Source organism: Nicotiana tabacum, chromosome 24 (assembly GCF_000715075.1).
Source record: "Nicotiana tabacum cultivar K326 chromosome 24, ASM71507v2, whole genome shotgun sequence".
Classification (NCBI taxonomy): Eukaryota; Viridiplantae; Streptophyta; class Magnoliopsida; order Solanales; family Solanaceae; genus Nicotiana; species Nicotiana tabacum.
The window spans coordinates 18,790,825-18,815,092 of NC_134103.1; positions in this window are offsets into that span (position 1 = coordinate 18,790,825).

Here is a 24,268-nt window from a genome sequence, read left to right on the forward strand (position 1 = left end):
AAGTATCTTGATTTTATAATCTCAAAGGACTTGCTCTCCAATTTTTGAAAATAGTTAATCTATAAAAATCGAATTGTGTTATAAAACAATAAAAGAAGAAGAAAAGTAGGGAGAGAGAATTCTTATTGATTTGAGATGATTTACAATGGAATAGAACCCCTCTATTTATAGGGGAAATGCGACTTAACCACAAAGTAACAAACCCTAAAATCTCTCTAAAATATAGACATTCACCTTAAATATAATTCTATTTATAACACTCCCCCTTGAATGTCTATTCAACAGATAATGTGCCTCATTAAAACCTTAACTAAAATAAAATCCAGTGGGAAAGAATTCTAGTGAAGGAAAAAGAGTACACATATCTAACAATACGCCTTTTGGTTGCCTCGTTAAAAATCTTGCAAGGAAAACCCAGTGGTACAAAATCTTGTAAGGGAAAAAGAGTATAACATGCATTAACTCCCTCTAATCAGAGCATCAATTCATATCTTTAAGTCTTTGCATTCCAATCTTGTGCACCATCTTCAAAAGATCGTTGGTAGAGATTCGATAAACAAATCAACCATATCAACTTGTATGAATATGTTGCACATTGAAATTATCATTCTTGATAGATATATAATGTCTTCATATAATATCGTGAAATGGCCTTTTCAATATCTCCACAGAGATTCCCGCTATCATATTATCATGCTTATAGTTATAGCAAGAAATATATGTGCACAAATTGCACTTAGGATGTGGTACATCAGAATCAAGAATTGTATATGCTTTAAGCGATTTAAATCCTTAAGAGATTGTCATATAATCCATACAAATCGACTTTAGATGCATATCAAGTTTTCATGTCATGCTAGACATATTAGATAGATAAAAGTTATTGCACACCCCATTGACTTTATACTTTCACGTGTTTGAACTACATGTCCAAAACTACATGTCTTTCATATGAAACCAATTCTATTCGAATTGTATCTCTTCCATTTGGCAAATATTTTTGTGTCTGTATTCGACAGACTTAAGGTCCTCATCTATACTTAGCGCTATGGTAGATGTTATCGACGAACATTTTATATTTGTTCTAATATTTTCTCATAATGACATAACATAAAGATCTCTTCATTTATATCTTCAGTCACCTGAACCTCTACTGAAATTTTATGAAATGTTATGTCATGTGATCTTCTAGATCACTTGCCTCCTTATTATAATCATTATGATCATTTGCTCATCTTCTATTTCAAGAAATTTATTTGAAACCGATTTGTCTTTATGCTTTAAGCGTACCATAGATTTTATCCTTCTAGGATTTATTCTAATAGGAACATTTATAGTGAGAATATGTTACTTTCTTTGGGTCAGCAAATGTGTCTGGCATGCTTTGCAACATATTGCAGATGAATTATCTTCTTTTTTTTAATGAACTTCAAGTCCATATTATTGTCATGACCCAATTTTTCCTCCGTTGGGTATCGTGATGGCACCTAATCTTAGGGACTAGGTAAGCCTAACATTTACTGAATAACAACAATAATTATGTAACATCTAACAATTTTTGAAATAGAAATCTCTATAAAACTTACAATTCCCAAAATCGGTAGTACAAGTCATAAGTTCTACAGAGTTTGCTATAATTTTTCTAAATACAACTGTATAAAATAAAGTAACTGTATGAATACAAATCAGAAGGTGAGTCTGAAGCCTGCGAACGCAGCAGCAGGTTTACCTTGAGTCTCCACAACAATAGTCCGCACAACTAGCTAATGATCAACTGACTTCGAAATACCTGGATCTGCACAAAAATATGCAGAAGTATAGTATGAGTACACCATGGCAGTACCCAGCAAGTATCTAGACTAACCTCAGTAGAGTAGTGACGAGAAAAAGTCAAGACACCTACTGGACTAAATAACCAGAATAAGTATAAGTATAGAAACAACAAAGTATGATATCTACATAGAGACTACGCGAAGTGGCAATTAATACGGTAATTGCAATAAGGAAGGAAAACAACAACTATCAGCGTAACACCATAATAATGACATAGAAGAATGAACGAAAATACGGCCTAAGTCCGATAATCACAAATAAAGAAAGGACAAGTAACAACTCAACAATACGACAACTTTCACACCGGGTTTTAGTCAATAAACTCCACGGGGTACCGAACTTCATACGATCCACAACTCACGGGTTCTAATACCTGAACCCTAACACTTAGCATCCTGTGCCCTCACTCATAACTGCACTGACGACTCACGTGCCAAATAGAGCCATTCCCACATAGAAGGAAAGTAAACACGAGTGTTCATCTATACTCAACAATATCAAGAAAACTTCTTTAGCCGATATGAGTGCTTAACTACATGTATGCTTGTGCAAGTGTCCTAACATGGTTCATGCCAGCTAGTAAGTATAGGAAAAGAACAGCACGTAAAATGTTTTCTCATAACTTTCCACAAGATAAAACTCATACAGATAAGTGTACCACTACACAAACATCAACAACAAGAATGCCCCAGACCATCTCAAGTCATCACAAATCAATCCCTGACACAGCTCACCTTGTCTCGCCACGTGTGCAATAATATAGTAAGTACCCGCCTTGTCTCGCCACACGTGCATAATAATGTTCCCACCTTGTCTCGCCATATGCGCAACCCACATATATATATATCCCGCCTTGTCACGTCGCATGTGCAAATATCAATAGTAATAATAGCACAACAGAAACCTCGTGCAACCCAATAACATTCGCACGGCAGAAACCTCGTGCATCACAATAACAACAACCACACGACAGAAAAATTGTGCATCACAATAACAAGTACAACAGCAACAATGACAATAATACAAGGGTATGATAAATAATTCAACTCAGAGATTCCAGAACTCAAAGAAACGGAGGAACTAATTTACAAGGAGTAGCCACAATCGGGAATGCTAGTCATAATAAGAACAGCTCAACAAGAAAGGAAATACTATGTAACAACGGTCCACAATATACAGTTCGACAACGAGGGAGCTAACACAAGTCGAATAATTTCAAATAAGGACAAGTCAACTAAAATATAGGATATCTAACTTCTTTCAAGGTTGGGCAATTAGGAAAGAGATACAACAAATTCAGCTAAGAAGAAGCAGCGGAAAGATAACCATAACCTCAATTAAGGCTAAATAATTATAGAAGAGATAGTAATAATTTCAAATAAAGATAAACAGTTAAGGAAAGAATAACATGGCAATAGAAAGGTAACAATTTCAGTTAAGGCACATATGAATCAAATAAGCAATAAGAGTGAATCATGAAGTAATTAATTCTAATTAAGTAGGTAGAGGTGAAACTAATAATTAAGAGGCGTAATCATAACAAGAGCAATTGCATATTCAGTGAATACAAGGGCCTAAGAACCCTAAAAGGCTAATTTTTCACAAATAAGTCTGAGCACGTACTCGTCACCTCACGTACACGGACTACAATTAGGATAGAAGACTCAAATCCTAAGTGGTAGTTCCCCCACACGAAGTTAGGTGAGATACTTACCTCAAAGAAGACAAACCGATACTCTAAAATAAACTTCTCGGGTGAAATAACCTCCGGACGGCTCAAATCTAACCAAAATAACTTCAAAGCACAAATAAGACTCATAAGAAACTATTCCGGATCATAAAGCCTCAATCTTTATCAAAATCTAAAAATCGACCCAAAAGTCGACCCCCGGGACTGCACCTCGGAACCCGATAAATTTTACAAAACCCGAATACCCATTCCGATACGAGTTCAACCATACTAAAATTATCAATTTCCGATACCAATTCGTCCCCCAAATCATGATTTTTCATTTTGAAAATGTTCTTCAAAAATCTCCATTTTTCTCAACTCAAAACACAAATTAAATGATAAAAATAAATATAAAATCATGAAATATAATAAATTCTAGGTGAAGAACACTTACTCAATCGATTTGCTTAAAAAACCCACAAAGAATCGCTCAAAACCGAGCTCTAGAACTCCAAAAATATTTAAAATGGATAACCCTCGGAATAGAGAACTTTATATTCTGCCCAAATATTTGTACATCGCGATCACAGAACAAATAGTGCGATAGTGAAGAAGAAAAATAGCAACGGCTGAAATGAATTATGCGATCGCGTAAGGAACAGTGCGATCGCGAAGAGGGAAAAATGTTGGGGTCAGGTACTTGTAACGACCCGGCCGGTCGTTTCGAGTATTACAACCCCGTCTCCCCATTTACTGCTCAAGTTATGTTTTTCAGTTATTTTATGATTTATCAGGTTAATTGGTTCGGTTCTGGTGAAGTTTGGAATGATTTAGAATACTTAGTTCGAAGGTTTAAAACTTAAGTTGAAAAGGTATTGTGGTGCCGAGGTAGATTAATTAGTACAAAGGTTTGCGGCGCATTATGCAACCGCAGAACAGGTCTGCGAACCGCATAACGGCCGCATACCGAGGCAGCCTTGCCCAGTTCCGGAGGTCACATTTCGCGAGCCGCAGAAGCGTTATGTGATCGCATATGCGACCGCATAGTGTGTCTCGGGGCTTAATTTTTTTTGATTTTATAAATCCGACCCATTCTTATAAAACACTATTGGGGGTCATTTTGAAGGGTTTCATCTAATATTTTAGAGAGAGGTGAGAGCATTTTAGAGAGAGAAAATGAAGACTTAGTCATTTATCTATCAATTCTTGTTCAAAGTTTGAAGATTTCACAAGGATCTTGCTAGGGCTTCAAAGAGGTAAGAATTTCTTTCCCCAATTCTTCAATTCCGGGTTTGCAGTAAAAGATGGGTGATTAAGAGTATGATTCTTGGGTGTGAAAGTATTATTTATACATACATATACCAATAAAGTTTGTGAAAAGATTGTTGAGTTCAAATGGGTAAAGATTGAGTTGAAAATGGTAGAAATCTTCAAAGACTTTAACTTAAGATTTGAGGGTCTAGTTGATGTCGGAATTTGGTAAAATTTATATGGTTGGACTCGTGGTTGGATGGGCGTTCATATTTTGTAACTTTTGTCGGGTTTCGAGATATGGGCCCCACATGCGATTTTTGAGTTAATTTCAAATTTTTATTGAAAAATTAGTATTTCCTTATGGAATTATTACAATAATTAGTATTGACTGAATCTAATTGATTGTGGCTAGATACGAGGCTTTTAGAGACTAATTCTCGTGGCAATGGCATAGAGGAATTAAGAATTACACGGTTTGAGGTAAGTAATACTTCTAAACTTGGTTCTGAGGGTATGAATTCCTGAATTACATGTTGTATGTTTGGAGATAAGGCACACGCTAGTTGAGGGCGTGTGAGCGTGCATCATAGGAATTGTGACTTAATTGATTCCGTGGAGTTGCATAATTACATAAATGACATTATCCGCACATCTTCCACGTGTTAGAGAAAATGAGCTGGGACTCATATTAAAGATCATGATTTGGCTACGCGCCGATATATTTTGGGACCCACATGGGTCATATTGTTATTGAACTATTTGTTTAAATTTACAATGTTGCACTCAGTCACATCTATCACTTGCATATCATATCTCAGTCTCTGTTATCATTCATTGATACTTCATATCATCATGTCGGGTTGATTTTTCATGTCATTGAGAGCCCGAGAGACTGGAGATTCTGAGTGATAGTTATGTTTAATTATCTATGCCTGGATGTGGCTATTATAGTGCTTGGGCTGAAGGAGCCCCTCCGGAGTCTGTACCCCTACAATGAGCGTAATTGATATATATATATATATATATATGGGGGATGGATCTTCCCTAGGCATAGATCTTGCCATAGATATATATATTGAGGGATGAATTTTTCCTGGGCATGGATCTTTCCCGAAGTATTTATATTGAGGGGTGGATTTTCCCTGGATATGGATCTTGTCCGAATCATTGATATTTGGGGATGGATCTTCCCCTGGGCTGGATTGACCTTATACAGTACTGAGTGACTGACTGTCAGTTGATAGATATACATATATATATTTGGGATGGATCTTCCCTGGGCTGGATTGGTCATATACAGTACTGAGTGATTGAGTATTTTAGATCGTGAGTACACAGAGTTTTCACTAAGGTGAATCACATACAGTATGTGCATTGGCATATAGATACAGAGATGTCATACACCTCACATTGTTCAGAATTGATCTACTTTATTTGTACTGAGAGTAACTGTTGAACTTGAAAGCATGCCTACATTTTTGTATTGTTATTTTTATACAGGACTGTACCTGCTGAGCTCGTCACTACTTTTAGCCCAAAGGTTAGTCTTGTTACTTATTGAGTTGGTTGTACTCACACTATACTCTGCACCTCGTATGCAGATCCAGGTGCTCCCGGATACGGCGGTTGCTAGATTTCTGAATTTATTTTGTGGAGATTATCAAGGTAGCTGCTTGGCGTCCGCAGACTTTGACTCCCTTCCTTTTTAATTATTGTACTATTTTGTATTTTCAGACCGTGATTTTATCAGTCAGACCTTGTACTCATTTAGATGCTCATGTACTTAGTGACACCGGGTTTTGTGAGTATTTATATATGTATTTGTGAGTTTTCTTCCGCTGAATTTAGAAATTATGTTTTTCAAACTTAAAAGATATGGTGGTTATTTGAGATTGTCGGCTTGCCTAGTATTGAAATAGGCGCCATCACGACAGGTGAGATTTCGGGAATAGCAGTATTACACTATGCGACCGCGTAAGTTCGCATGCGATCGCGAAAGGGGAAGGGGAAAATCACCAGTTGCTACAGCTGAGCTATGCGAACGCGGGCAATGAAGTGCGAACGCGGGCAATGAAGTGCGAACGCGAAGAAGGCAGAAGCACACGTACGCGATCGCGAACAGGACTACGCGAACGCAAAGAAGGAATGGTCAGCCCACCAAACAAGCCTTCGCGATTGCGGCTTCAGCTACGCGATCGCATAGAAGGGGACACCAGATATCAGCACAGCTATACCAAACAATGAGAAAATGGCCTGTAGCCTATCCGAAACACACCCGAGGCCCCCGGGACCCCGTCTAAACACACCAACAAGTTCCATAACCTAACACGGACACGCTCAAGGTCTCAAATCACATCAAACAACGCCGAAATTACAATTCGCACCATGAATCGAACTTATGAACTTCCAAAACTTCCAGTTTCGAAAACTCGTGCCGAAATTAATCAAACCAACCCGGAATAACGTCAAATTTTGCAGGCAAGTCCCAAATGACATAACGGAGTTGTTCCAACTCTCGGAATCGCATTCCGACCCCGATATCACCAAAGTCAACCATTGGTCAAACCTCTCAACCTTCAAAACTTCAACTTTTCTAACTTTCGCCTAAATGCTCCAAATTACCCTACGGACCTCCAAATCTGGACGCACGCCTAAGCCCAAAATTACCATACGAAGCTATTGAAATCATCAAAAATCCATTTCGGAGCCGTTTACTCAAAAGACAAATTTCGGTCAACTCTTACCGCTTAAACTTTCAAAACTTGAATCCTTCTTTCGATTTGACTCCGAATCATCCGGTAACTAAACTCGACGATGCACGCAAGTCAATACACATAATACGAAGCTGTTCAAGACCTTATGCTGCTGAACGGGGCTTAAATTCTCAAAATAACCGGTCGGGTCGTTACAATTATCTTATTCGAGGATCTAGATGTACAAATGATAATTCATTTTACGTAACTTTTTTCTCAACTGTTTATATATCTCCCTTCATGTTAGAAAAACTAACTTGCTTTCTTAACTTGAAAATCCACATTTATGTGTTATGGTGTTAATTAAAATATATACCGCACGTCAAAAATAATAAGATGAAATTATTTGGTTCATGACTGTAAATTACTTATGAGGGGGGAATGTAATATATTTTCATATATAACGTATATCAAACTGATATAGATAACTTTGTTCTCATAAGATATAGTTTAGCTAAGAGTGGAGGCACTCAATAAATTATTTTTCTAAACTAAATGTGATGTAAACCAACTTATCAAAATGAGTTGTCTTGAATAAAAAATCTGAAAATTAGGCTCTAAATTAAATTATTGAGCAAAATACCTTGCAAACACCATGTTGTGGGTTAATAATAATCGCACATGTAACCATCTCATAGATGCATCTTATGTGGCATACATGACACGTGAATTGGCTCATATTCACCTTTGATATTTCCAACATTCATGAGATTCAATCCCAATTTTAGTTGGTCTATTAATTAATGAGAGCAAGTAACATAAAGGAATTCGTAAAGAACTTTCTAGTTCTTTAATATTTACCCATATGGATTCTCTTTTATTTTTGCACATTATACTTAAATTAACATGGCTAAACCAATTATGCCAACTGAATAAATTATCAATATTGATAAATTTCAGATTTACACCATGACATGTGCAATTATCAATAAACTTCAAGTTTATTATGATATAAATTTTATATCAATAAATTTCTACTTTATCATGTCATTCTTTTATTTGTGTAGTATAAATTGGAGAATAAAACGGGTAGTTTTTCACATACATATTACCCCGATACAAGTTGTAGTAATAAACGATATTAAATCTTTATTTTATTTATAGTCTCAATATAACCAATTATTTTCGCGAATACTTTAGAAACTCAATAAGTTTCTTTGAGACTTAGTACGACACAATGCCTTATTGATAATCAATTTTATTCCTCCAAAATAGTAATAATTGGCTCTTCTAGAGCTCTCGATTACTTTTGTACTACCACATATTCATCAATATTCATATGGTGAATATCTCTTTCAAGGAGAAAGTTATACCATTATGGTCATGGTCAAAATCATTATAGGCAAGATATGTTTCTTCCATTACTTATGCCATGTAATAATCACATTGCTATAATATTTTGGGATAATCACAATAGGTACGTGATCAATGACCATTCATGCCATAATAATGAAATTATTTTCTTATTTCATCTCAAACCTTCTTCTAGAGGTGAGTGTGGTATATTCACTACCACTAGCACGTTCATATGCTTACAAAAATAAATATGTACTCATAAATCATGTTGTCGCATTCACATCATGAATGGACCATAATCACCTATATGTGCTTTACAAAATCTCATGTCAAATCAATGACAAATATTACTTTCACAGAGTGAAAGATTATTTTGAGAATCCTTATTATTCTCATTACCACAATGATGGCGATTATAATTTCGTCTATTGCCACGTTCACACATTGATACCTTCATGGTAATAATTTTGTGTTCTTTCAGACTTATCATATACTGCTATCACATTCTCTTAAGGGAATGAGAATGAAGCAAACTCAATGGGACGAGTTTTCACTTCTTGTGCCTACAATCATACATGAATTTGATCATTGCAAGACAGAGAATTTTTATCACTTCTGGTGGTTATAATTTCTTACAAACTCCATTAGAGTTATATCAAAATTTATTGTCTTTACTTGTATTTAAAATCAAATTATAAAATTTCAAGAATTTAAAAGAGAAAAATATGTTAAAATACTTACCTTAAGTCAAGAATTTATTTTTGAAGGAAGTTCATGGAACAACTGACTATCATTATGCTCAATATTATGTACAAGTTGAGCACCATGCATGTATCCCAAAGCATGGTGACCGAAGCAGATTCCTAGTATAGGAATATCAATGTATTCACCCAAGAGTCTCACGCAAATTTCTATGTCTTCTCTCCAAGAGGGTTTAATTTATCAAACGCTAGATAACTAATTAATAGTATATCCACAAATTAAAACAACCGTCCTCTACTCAATTGGTTAGAGTCTCGTGCTGATAACGTGTTATAAAACAATAAAAGAAGAAGAAGAGTATTACAAAGAAAAATAGGGAGAGAGAATTCTTATTGATTTGAGATGATTTACAATGGAATAGAACCCCTCTATTTATAGGGGAAAAAAGAACTAACCACAAAGTAACAAACCCTAAAGAGAGACATTTTAAAATAGATATTTTAAAATATAGACATTCACCTTAAATATAATTATATTTATAACAAACTGAAATTAAAAAGTAAATCCATTTTAAACAGGAAAAACGAATGAATTTGCGGAAGAATAAAGAGAGAGAGAGCTACATGTACTAATTAATAAAAGATTTTTGCTCACTCATTCGAAAAATTTCATCCAAATCCAACCAAAAAAAATAAAATTCAAAACCTTTTTAATAATAACAATTATTATAATAGTAAGATAAATTGTAGGGCCTTTATTATTTTGTGTTTAAAGCCTTGGCTTTAGTGGCGTTATGGTTCGGCGAATCGGCGCGCCATGAGTGGCATAAGACCTCTACCGGTTAAAATATACGACCCATGTGGAACAACGGTAAAGATTCACCGACTTTAATATTTACACCAATAACAACAAGAAGTCCACTAATTTCCCACAAGTAGGATCGTCTAAGAAGGGCAAGATGTACGCAGCCTTACTCTTGTCATGGAAGGATAGATATGTGGTTTTCGATAGACTCTCGGTTAGATAACGAATGAAAAAAGTAATAGCAACAAGTAGGAATAACAACAAGATAAAAAGACTGAAGCTAAGAAAGCAGTTAAACTCTAGGTAGTAATAACAATTTATGAATAAAATAATATTATACTAATACTAATGCTAGTGAACTGAGTACGACAATGAAAAATGATCGACTACCTACTAGCCTTCTACCCTAATTTTCGACCTCCACACCTTCTTATCTAGGGCCATGTCCGCAGTCAGCTCCAGTTTCGCCATGTCCCGCCTAATAAACTATTTTCAAGACTTCTTAGGCCTACCTCTACCCCTCCTGATATCCACTGAGCCTAACCTCTCGCACCTTCTGACTGGGGCTTCTATACTTCTCATCTTAACATGCTCGAACCATCTCAACCTCGCCTCACGCATTTTATCCTCCATATGGGCTACTCTCGCCTTATCCCGAATAACTTCATTTCTAATCTTATCCAACCTGGTATGCCCACACATCCACCTTAAGATCCTCATCTCAGCTACTTTTATCTTCTGGACATGAGAGTTCTTAACAAACTAACACCCTGTTCCATACAGTATAATCGGTCTAACTACAACCTTATAGAACTTCTCTTTAAGTTTCAACGGCACATTCTTATCACACAAGACACCGGAAGCGAGCCTCCACTTCATCCATCCTGCTCCGAGACGGTGCGTGACATCCTCATCAATCTCCCTGTTACCTTGTATTATAGATCCAAGGTACTTGAAACTACCTCTCTTGGAGATGACTTGTGTATCAAGCCTCACCTCCATATCTGCTTCTGTGTAGCGTTGTTGAACTTACACTCCAAGTTATCCATCTTGGTCCTGCTCAACTTAAAACACTTAGACTCTAGGGTCTACCTCCAAACCTCCAACCTCTCGTTAACACCACCCTGCGTCTCGTCAATAAGAACTATGTCATCAGCGAATAACATACACCATGACATCTCTCCTTGAATGTGTCGCGTCAATGCGTCCATCGCCAAGAAAAATAGAAATGGGCTAAGAGCTTATCCCTGGTGCAATCCTATCACAATCGAAAAGTATTCTGAGTCTCCTACCGATGTTCTAACTCAAGTCTTGGCTCCATCATACATGTCCTTAATCACCCTAATATATGCTACTGGACCTCTTTAGCCTCCAAACATCTCCAAATTGTACCTCTCTCGGGACTTTGTCATAAGCTTTTTCTAGATCAATGAACGCCATATGCAAGTCCTTCTTCATCTCCCTTTACCGTTCTACCAATCTCCTCACAAAGTGAATGACTTTCATAGTCGAACGCCCCGGCATGAGATCGTTAATATTTACACCAGATCAATAAATTCAACACACTTATCTTTTATACAATATTTCTCACTTAATCATGATTAAGTCATTTATATTCTCACTTAATCATGATTAGGTCATTTATATTCTCACTTCAATGTTTAATTGCTAAAGTTAAATTGGTTGACTTGATAAAGATAAAGTGTCTGACTAAATATTTACCGTGGAGCAACTATATGAATCAACAATTACATACTATATAGCTCAGAGTAAATACATACAGCTATTTACCAAGTGTTATATATATTACTCGGTGCGAGATACTTTTTTTAAACTATTTTGATATACATCTTTTTTGTTTTTTACAATAATATTTTAGCCAAGTATGATTGGGTAAAAATCTAAACCTATAGCTTCTATCGGGTAGCAATTACATTCTACCAGCACTATTTTCGCTCCAAAACGTATAGTTTCGAAATATATTACTAACCAAGTATGATGGTAAGTAGCGGATTAATGATGCTAATGTCAAAATAACGCATAATGTCTGCTTAAGACTAGATAGTAAAGACATGCCATTAAATTAGTGAAAACTTTGTCGCCTTCAAATCCTATAATTTAATTGTAATTTGTAATTTAGGTTATCTTAAACACTTGAGAAAACGTTTAAAAACAAGTTAACAAACAGCTATCACAATAAGTACCATTTCTAAGTTTGAAAATTCCTAATGTGAATTCTCACCACATATTAATCAATATAAGAGAGAGAAAATAGGAGAAAGTTTAGATCAACTTCATTACAAGAGATTATACTAATAATCTTCATTTCATTAATTAGCCTTTGACAACTCTCATATTGCACCCACATCCTTAATTACAAGTCATTTTTAAGTCGCTATAATTAAATAAGAGGGCATTTTCACATTATTTTATAAACTTATAAATGAGTTCAAACCCAAGATTAGATCTCTAAATAATTACAAAGTTCAAAGAATTCAACTCAACCGGAAAATTGCGTGACTTATTTGATAAAAAAAGAAACTCTTAATTTCTCCCTTTGGATACGTGTAGTTCTCAAAAACTCTCTCCCTTTTCATATATAAAAACGTTCTCTTTATTTTTCACATATAAACAAAACCTCTCTCTCGATCTCTTTTCCTCTCTATTTTTGCCTCTCAAATTGCAGAAATAGCCATGAAAACAGCTCCTTCTTCTTCAAGTTCAAGAATGGCGTATAAGTGTATATTTCTTGCTTATTTGATCCTTTTTCCTTTCTCTATAATGGCTATATCACAAACACAAAAATTCCCAATTGCACGTTTAACCAAAAAACATGATGAAGATCATCTTCATTCTTGCAATACTGACCAAAAAAATTGCTATTCAGCTGCTGTTATTTGCTATCAACTCCAAAGAATTCGCCACTGTCCCCCATTTTCTCCGCCGCTGTCTCCGTCGCCGCCGTCGCCGCCGTCATCTTCATCACTGGATGAAATTGACCCAAGATATGGTGTTGAAAAAAGATTAGTCCCTTCTGGTCCTAATCCTCTACACAACTAAATTTCAAGAAAGCTCTAAATTACTTCATTTCTTGGTCATTTTCTTTACTTTTCTTGGATTATTTAGATACCCTTTTCAGTTTAATGCATAAATATTACTTAGTTGAATTTCACATTGAAGGCCAAAGTCAGAAAAGTTGAAGAAGAAACCGATTCAGTTATGTCATCAGAGGTTTATTATTTGTCAGTAATATAGTAAGTCAGAGTTCTTGTTTTGTTTGTATTTAATTTGTACTATAACTAATTAGCTATTTCCATTTTTGTTTTTAGACCTGCATTTTATGGCATATTAATGGCAAAAACAAGTCTGGAAATAGTGGAATTATTACTATTTGAAGTATGGTCAAGAAATCAAAGTATTAGCTTCTGTGATATTGGAGGTGAAGTTATTCAAGAGAAGTCCATGAGTTACATTAAATTTGAGGTAGCTGTTTGAGAGGGGTATCAAGTGGTGCCAATTTAATGGATTAGTTAAGTAGTAGTACTACTACTAGTACATTAAATAGAGTCATGTATATATAGTTTCTTGACCTGTATTATTCAACTTGAATTTCTAATCTTAGTTCAAAGTTTTACCATTATGAGTTCACTTTCTGTATTTTCATACGATGTTTCATTATAAAGTCGCCTTTGCTAGAGAGCGTTTTACCCGTAATGTAAAATTTTTCGGTGCGAATTCGAATTTAGTCGGGTCCCAATGTTAGTACACAACGGATGAGAAACAAAAAAAAAACTATAATGTTTGATTATGGAGTTACCTTTGTTAAAAAATATTTTACCTGCAATGCGAAATTTTCTAGTGCGAATTCGAATTTAATCGGATTCGATATGAATTCGAATTTATCCGAGCCCTAATGCAAGAACACAATGGGTGGGAAACAAAAAAAGCTATTTGGTTATTTATTTTTTCCTATGGTTACGTGGCATAAAGAGAAAAGAGAGGAACAAATATGTAGAGAAATTAATCAATGTGTCAGTAAAAGAATTCATGCACTGCATGAGATTCCTAGGTATTGGCATTTATGAATTGGCTGTCAGAAGCTACAATTTTTAATATTGGATCATTGTTTTGGCTGAGAGAGACGTATATATACTTCCAGTTTTAATCTAATCTTAATTTGAATAAGTTTGTTGATATTGTAGAGTTAATTACTCCATCCGTTTCAATTTAGATGAGCTAGTTTGATTTGACACAAAGTTTAAATTATTTTTTTTTTGAAATTTGTGGTCTTAAAAGCTTTGTGGGACCATAACATTTGTGTGGTTATAAAAGTTTCTCATTAAGGGTAAAATGAATAAAATAAAGGGTTTATAATTAAATTATTTTTAAATTTAAAAATATATCATTTATTTTGAAACAGACTAAAAAGAAAAGTATTTCGTCTAATTTGAAATGGAGGGAGTAACTTGTAAGAAAGGCAACAAGAAAAGTAGAGTCAAACAAGTAATCTATAATTCTAGTTTTGTTAAACGAATATAAGCTGCTTAATCAATTGACAATTGTGCCGTTGACCCAAGGCCATATTTTCCAAAGTCTTTTTATCAAGAAAAAAATATATTACGATATGGTTACTTTTTTAAGAGTATAAACAAAACTTAGTTGCAATTAGCATTTACACCAACTAAAAAATGCATTACATCTATCTTAAAAAGAATAAATATATTACTATTTTGAGAGTCCAATAAAATTTTCTTTGATCATGCAATTAGTTTTAAGTATTTTAAATTATTAACTTTTGTGACTATAGTTACTTTTATGTAGTTTCTCAATATGTAAATTTAATTTCAAAAGATTAAAGAAAGTATGTTTTAATTTACCTCGAAAATTAGTCAATTTGACCATCGTACTCCGATAAGGTTCAAACAAATTGAAATGGGAGGAGTATATGCATTTATCACATCAATGGATAAGTATTATGTATCCTCATTTCAAATTTTAATTACCAAAATTAAAAGTTTTGATTTAATGTAAACATTGGAAGCAAGTAAATATTTTTGGATTAGAGTAAACGAGGTGGTGAGCTCTTGGTTGATTATATTATTTCTTTCAATCCTATTATTGGGATGTGGGACCACAAGCACATTAACATTTGATTCAACCAGTAAACTGCTTTATACATCTCTAAAGATTACTATATCAAAAAAGTAAATTAATGAACATATATATATTTTACTTCTAAACTTGTATCGAAAGTCAATTGCAGCCTTTAATTTTCAGTCTTCTTATACCTCTAATTAAGGCTCTAACTTTATTTAGAGTGGAATTAATACCCTTATCGATTCAAATAGCTAGTATCAATAGACATTGAAGAAGGGATGGTCCGATCCCAATCTAGCTTCCATGTAAGAGAAAAACCTTTAAAAAAAAATTCACAAAAATTTTAAGAAATAAAAACTCCTCATTTATTTTCCAACTTGACCAAGGAATACAGTAGCATTGAAAAGGAGATTATTGTAGGAACGATGAATGAAAGTGGTTGAAGATTAATAGGAGAAAATGGAGGCTTGCCAGAAAAACCTCCAGTCAAAATTTATTAAAGCTCTCCAATTTTGTCAAAATCTTTGTGCGGCTATGAATATAAAATAAGTTTCCAATAATGGTGAAATTTTACTTATGTAATACTTAGTTCATATGGTTTTTGCAATTATTTTGTTTGGATATTAAGTGCTTTAATTGATTTGGAAGATGGGAATGATACCGCTAAATGTTTGATGACATAGTATAATAATTGCAATGACTTATTTATTTGGCATAATATAACTACAATTTAATTTAGAATGTCATGCTTGATTACACGAGTAAATTACATTTAAATTCCCAGTGCTACATTTAGTTGCACATGAAAATTACATAGTTTGATGTTTTTTTTATTTCAAATAAATTATGAATTAACTTTCTCATATAAATATGTAAATATGGTGTAATTGCTAATGACTTTTTAAATTCTTTCTTTTTTCATTTTTAGTATTTCTTATAGACACATATTTTTTTATTAGTTTGATGTTCTTTTATTTTAAATTAACACTAAATTAAAAAATCTATCTATCTATCTATCTAGGAATAGGAAAGATGATGTGGCACCTCTCATAGCTCAAGAAAGTCCTCTATCTTTTTTCTCCTTTTTTTGGCTTTTATCTATTATTTGATGTCTAAAAAATCTGTACAACAGTAAATATATCATATTTATGTCATCCCTATTACTGTCATTTATGAAAGGCTTAAATTATACTTGCTTTTTCTTTTTAGAGAGAATGACTAAACAAATTCTACAATCAATTTGATGACGAAAACGGTCCATCAATTAATTAAGGGAATTGAACAGGTTCTCCGTTATTAAACATAAAACATTAGTCCACCACTATATATAGAGACTCATCTTTAGCTTGGTTTTGTATCTGTTAGTGGATTTCATGGCTTTCTGTTTTCAGCTCCATTGTTATTATTTGGTATAAGTGCTTTGCTCCTTTAGAAATATTGATGCTACGTTATTTTCTGTTTTTATAGTTGCAAGAAATCAATACATATGCGTTGCCGTCATTTTCTTCCAGTAACTCACAAATGTGTCATTTGAAATGCCCAGATTTTTGTGCAATTGTAGTGTGGGGTACAATATTAATCCACAAAAAAATAAATACTTGAATAAATGATTATTTTTCAGTTATTAATCACCTTTTATTATTTTGTGTTCGCTCCGTTAGAAATAATGATAATCTTTTATTTTTTTGTACATGCAAGACATCAACATTAGGACATTATATTTGGCACAAAACCAGTCACAAGGGATGAAATTCTAGAGTAAGTTGCAATAGAATTGACAAATTTAATTCATGCACTTATAACTTATGCTGTTAAATAATCTCATTATCCATGCATTTTGTTGGTGTGCATTTGTTGTCATATTTTCCTTTTTGCGTTTAAATATTGGGCAATATCAATTTTCTATTCAAATATATAAAAAGCGAACACCATGGTATCTGGAAATAGAATAGTTCTACTTGGGGGTGGCCATTTGGTTCACGGATAAGTAATAATAGCTCATTAGTTGTAAGATTAATTGTAATAAGGTAAGGAGTGGAATATTTTTTGTTTCACAAATTGGTTCTTTCTTCTTTTAATTTTTGGGTCAAGCTCATATTTTTGCAACTTAATTATGGTTATAATTACTGGGATATGACATTGTTGATATTATTTTTTAAACTTAAGTCGATTTACCTTTTACTTTTCTTTCTCGTATGAAAATTAATTTTCTCTTTTCATTTTGACAAGAGAGAACTACTTCAATTTATTCTATTGAGAAAAAGTTTGCACCCAACTTTATTTTTAAACATTGTAAGAATGCAAAAACCTACTACTCTACTAAGTTTGTCTCTCTTTTTTATTGAATTTAAACATATCCAAAATAGATTATTGTTCTCTATTTCAAAGTAGCTAAATACAACTACGTATAAATACATATTAATTATTTTATTAATAATGAATATTATTATTTTGACAATATTTAAACATGAAATGAAGGAGAGATAATGTACGTATACCCAATACGTCTCATACAGTTACTAATAAATGTCATTCTTATCTTATTTATACAACATTTAATTAGGAAGGGAAGGTTAAATGGCTTTAAGTCATACATTTTTCTTTCTATAACCAGTGGTGCAACATCTTCTCTTCTCGTGTCTTAGTTCATCTACACTTGCTTGAAATTTCTAAATAACCAAATCAGCAAATTCATTAAAATTCTAGAAGTATACATTAGAACATACATTTTGTATGGTAGAACCTATTAAAGATGCGTATAAGCGATACCTTCACAAAGTCGATTAAAGAGGTCGGCTATTTCAATATTATTGTCAAGCCAATGCTCAAACTATCCACTTTAATTAAGCGAGGTAAGTAACATCCTCGAGCAAAATTGATCATCTCGATGAAGTTAAATATTATTTTTGGTTCTTAAATTAGTTCATAGAATTAATTTTTGCCTGCATTTAAATTAAAATTTTATCTCAATAAAATCATAAAATTAGGAAAATTTACTCATTATGATTACAATCGCCGCGAAGCGCGAACAAATTTACTAGTTTCATATAAACATGTAAATAAGTTGTAATGTGTGACAAAAAAAATGTGTCTATAAGAAATATAAAAATGAAAAAAATAAAGAATTTAAAAAGTCATTCGTGTTATAAATATATTATATTATAGTTATTTATTTACTCCGTTGTAAATAAGCTTCCTGAAGAAATTTATCCATATGAGACTCCGCCGTAAATATATTTATCTATTTAGTACTCTATTGGAAATAAGCCTCCTGAAGAAGCTTATCATTTTGGTACTCTGTTATGGATAAACATAACCTCCGGTAGAAGATTATCTATATCTGGTATAGTAGCAGCTTACACAACAGCTTGCAGTAGCAGCTTACACAGCAGCTTGCAGTAGCAGCTTACACAACAACTTCCTTTCTTCTATAAATAGAGGAGTTTTTCAGTTCATTATGTACATAAGTTTGAAGTTTGAATAATATATCAATCTCTCTCTATACTTGTCTTCGGTTTATTTACTTTACAGTTTTTATTTTATAATACGTTATCAGCACGAGACTCTGCCATCTCGAGCAAAAACTTTGAAAGTATCAGAGGTATGAACTTTCCTTTTCTAAACAATGTCAAATCTTTCTAAACTTGAATTTGTAGCCCTGGATATATCGGACAAAAGCTACATGTCTTGGGTGTTTGATGCCTAAATTCATCTTGATGTGATGGGTCTGGCAGACACCATCAAGGACAAAAATCAGGCATCAAACCAAGACCGTGCCAAAGCAATGATATTTCTACGCCATCACCTTGATGAGAGCTATATCTTACTGTTAAAGATCCAGTCATACTGTGGAATAATTTGAAAGATAGATATGACCATTTGAAGATGGTCGTTCTTCCACAGACACGCTATGATTGGACTCATCTAAGGCTACAAGATTTTAAATCTATCAGTGAGTATAATTCTGCTATATTCAGAATTATTTTCTAATTGAAATTATGTGGTGATAATATTACTGATCATGATATGTTGGAGAAAATTTTCACCACTTTTCATGCCTCGAATATGCTCCTGCAGCAGCAATATCGAGAGATGGGATTCAAAAAGTATTTTGAACTTATCTCACATCTTCTTGTAGTCGAGCAACATAATGGCCTATTAATGAAAAATCATGAAAGCCGACCTACTGGTTCTTGTCCATTCCCTGAAGTGAATGAGACGAACTTCCACCAAGCTAAGCGTGGAAGAGGACGTGACCCCAGTCGTGGTCATGGCCGTGGTCGGGGAAGAAACTTTAATTATGGTAATAATAATGCACCAAAGAACCCTCCTCACCACCAGCGGTGGAAAAGGAAGGAACAAAAGCATGAAGCGATGCAAGCAGCAAAGCCAGAAAATGCATGCTATAGATGTGGAGGAAAGGGGCATTGGTCACGTACCTGTCGTACGCCAAAGCACCTGGTTGAGCTTTATCAAACCTCCCTGAAGAAGGCAGAGAAAAATGCTGAAATAAATTTTATTTCTGAAGATAATTTAGACTTCATGCATTTGGATGTGGCTGATTACTTTGCACTCCCAGAAGGAGAAACAAGTCATATGATCGGTGGTGAATCTGTAAAAATGTAAATATTTTAATTTTGGTTGTTTGTAATAGATAGTATGGTTATGTAATTGTTGTACATAAATAAAAGTTATGCTTTGATAATGATGTTTACTATAACATATTTTATTTATGTCATTTTGAAGAATATGGATAATCCTCAAATTATGTTTGGATCAAAGACCAATCATGAATATATTTGTGTAATTGATAGTGGAACAACTCATGCCATATTCAAGGATCAGAAATACTTTTCTTATTTGCATAAGGAAAAAGCAAATGTTTCAACAATTTCTAGTAATATAAGTTTGATTGAAGGCTCTGGAAGAGCCATTATATTTCTGTCTAAGGGAACAAAACTTATAATAGATAATGCATTATTCTTCTCCAAGTCCCGAAGAAACTTGTTGAGTTTTATAGATATCCGCCGAAATGGGTATCATGTTGAGATGACTGATGAAATGAATATGGAATATCTTTGTATTACAAAGAATGTTTCTGGCCAGAAGTGCATTATAGAAAAGTTACCAACTTTATCTTCCAGCTTATATTATTCAAAGATTAGTGCAGTTGAAGCACACTCTATCATAAACCAGAAGTTTACTAATTCAAATATTTTTATGCTTTGGCATGGCCGTTTGGGCCATCCTGGATCAATAATGATGAGACAAATTACTGAAAATTCGAGTGGGTATCCATTAAAGAACTTGAAGATTCTTACAAATAATGAATTTTCTTGTGATGCTTGTTATCAAAGCAAAATGATCACTGGACCATCACCAATGAAGGTTGGTATTGAATCCCCTGCTTTTTAGAACGTATACATGGGGATATATGTGGACCTATTCACCCACCAAGTGGGTTGTTTAGATATTTTATGGTCCTAATAGATGCATCTTCAAAATGGTCTCATGTGTGTCTACTATCATCTCGCAACCTGGCGTTTGCAAATCTATTAGCCCAAATAATTCGATTAAGGGCACAATTTCCAGATTATCCTATAAAGTCTATTCGCCTTGATAATGCTGGAGATTTATCATTTTAAGCTTTTGATGATTACTGTATATCAGTTGGGATAAAAGTTGAACATTCTGTAGCTTATGTTCATACTCAAAATGGCCTTGTAGAGTCATTTATTAAACGCCTGCAATTGATAGCAAGACCACTACTTATGAAAACAAAATTGCCCACTACTGTTTGGGGCCATGCTATCTTGCATGCAGCATCACTTATCCGTCTCAAACCGACACATTATAATAAATATTCTTCGTCACAATTAGTTTTTGGTCATAAACCAGATATTGCCCATCTACGAATTTTTGGATGTGCTGTATATGTGTCAGTAGCACCACCACAACGCAGTAAGATGGGCCCACAAAGAAGGTTAGGAATATGTGTTGGGTTTGAATCACCCTCTATTATTCGCTATCTTGAACCATTAACGGGAGATTTATTTACTGCTAGATTTGCAGATTGTCGGTTTGATGAAATAAATTTCCCAAAATTAGGGGGATAGATAAAGGAAATCAAAAGAGAAATTGTGTGAAAAGTTTCATCGTTATCTCATTTTGATCCGCGTACCCCTATATGTAATCAGGAAGTCTAGAAGATCATCCATTTACAAACTATAGCAAATCAAATGCCAGACGTATTTACTGATTAGAATAGGATAACTAAGTCACATATCCCTGCACAGAATATGCCTATCCGAATTGATGTTCCGGCAGGACCATCTAGTAGCATGAGAGCTAGTGAACCTAAAGCACGCCTGAAGCGTGGTAGGCCTTTGGGTTCTAAGGATCGAAATCCTCGAAAAAGAAAATCGACAAATGATAATGATACTATGAAGGGATCTCCTGGAGAGACCCAAGAACTGATTAGTTCTGAGATTCCTGAAGAAATCAATGAACCCAAGACTCAGTGAGCAAGGACCTTTTAATAAGTTCTACTAGTGATGGGATTAATTTAAATCGATCTGAAATAGTGGTGGATAATATTTTTGCTTATAATGTTGCACTTAACATTATGCAAGATAGTGAGAATTTTGAACCCTGATCTGTCGAAGAATGTCGACAAAGATCTGATTGGCCAAAATAGCAAGGGGCAATTCAATCAGAATTGAACGCACTTGCTAAAAGAGAGGTCTTTGGACAAGTAGTCCAAACACCTGCTGGTATAAAACTAGTTGGTCATAAATAGGTTTTTATACGAAAAAGGAATGACAAAAATGAAGTTGAAAGGTACAAGGCTCGCCTTGTCGCACAAGGATTCTCACAACGACTTGGAGTCGATTATGAAGAAACATATTCACTCGTTATGGATGCCATAACATTTCGATATCTCATCAGTTTAGCCTTACGTGAAAGGCTTAAAATATATATGATGAATGTGGTTACAACTTATCTGTATGGGTCACTTGATAATGAGATTTACATAAAAATCCCTGAAGGATTTAAAATGCCTGAATCATATTCAAAATCTCGGGAAATGTACTAAATCAGAGTACAAAGATCTTTGAACGGTTTAAAGCAACTTGGGCGCATGGGGTATAATCGTCTCAGTGAATATTTGCTGAAAGAAAGTTACATAAATGATGTTATTTGTCCATGTATTTTTATAAAGAAAATGGCATCCGAATTTGTTATACTTGCTGTTTATGTTGATGACGTAAATCTTGTTGGAACTCCAGAAGAGCTCCAAAAGGCAATTGAATATCTTAAGAAAGAATTTGAGATGAAAGATCTTGGAAAGACAAAACTTTGTCTTGGTCTGCAAATTGAACATTTAGCGGACGGGATCTTTATCCATCAATCTGCCTATACAGAAAGGGTCTTAAAACGCTTTTACATGGACGAAGCGCACCCATTGAGTACACCAATAGTTGTTCGATCACTTGAAGTGAATAAGGACCCGTTCCGACCTCTAGAAGAGGAAGAGGAACTCATTGGTCCTGAAACACCATATCTCAGTGCAATTGGTGCACTTATGTATCTTTCTAATGCTACAAGACCTGACATAGCATTTTCTGTTAATTTACTAGCAAGATATAACTCTTCTCCTATAAAGAGACATTGGAATGAGATTAAGCATATTTTGCGATATTTAAAAGGAACTCTTGATATGAGTTTGTTTTATGCTAACAAAGGTAGTGCATATCTTATTGGTTATGTAGATGCAGGTTATTTATCTGATCCCCATAAAGCTCGATCTCAAACCGGATACGTGTTTACATGTGGAGGTATTGTCATATCATGACGCTCCACAAAGAAATCTATTGTTGCTACTTCTTCAAATCATGCTGAGATAATAGCTATTCATGAAGCAAGTAGAGAATGCATATGGTTGAGATCAGTGATTCATTTTATTCAAGAAAAATGTGGTTTGGAATGTGATAAAAGATCCACAATTTTATATATAGACATGCTGCATGCATAGCCTAATTGAAGGGAGGATTTATAAAAGGAGATAGAACGAAGCACATTTCACCAAAATTATTCTACACACACGATCTTCAGAAAAATGGTGACATTGATGTGCAACAAATCCGTTCAAGTGACAATCCGGTAGATTTATTCACTAAATCTTTGCCAATTTTAACTTTTGAGAAGATGGTATACAAGATTGGAATGCGGAGACTCAAATATTTGAAATAAGGTTTTCATGAGGGGGAGTAAAATACGCGATATACTTTTTTCTTTACTAAGATTTTTTCCACAGGGTTTTCCTTATAAGGTTTTTAAAGAGGCAGCTAGCAATGCGTATTACTAAATATGTGTACTCTTTTTCCTTCACTAGGATTTTTTTCCCACGGGATTTTTCCTAGTAAGATTTTAATGAGCCACATTATCTTTTAATGAACATCCAAGGGAGAGTGTTATAAATATATTATATTATAGATGTTCATTTACTCCGTTGTAAATAAGCTTCCTGAAGAAGTTTATCCATATGAGACTCCACCGTAAATATATTTATCTATTTAGTACTTTATTGGAAATAAACCTCCTTAAGAAGTTTATCATTTTGGTACTCTATTATAGATAAACATAACTCCGGTAGAAGATTATCTATATATGGTACAGTAGCAGCTTACACAGCAGCTTGCAGTAGTAGCTTACACAGCAGCTTGCAGTAGCAGCTTACAAGTAGCTTACACAACAGCTTGCAGTAGCAGCTTACACAGCAACTTGCAGTAGCAGCTTACACAACAGCTTGCGTAGCAGCTTGCAGTAGCAAGATTTATTTACTCATGGTTTTTTT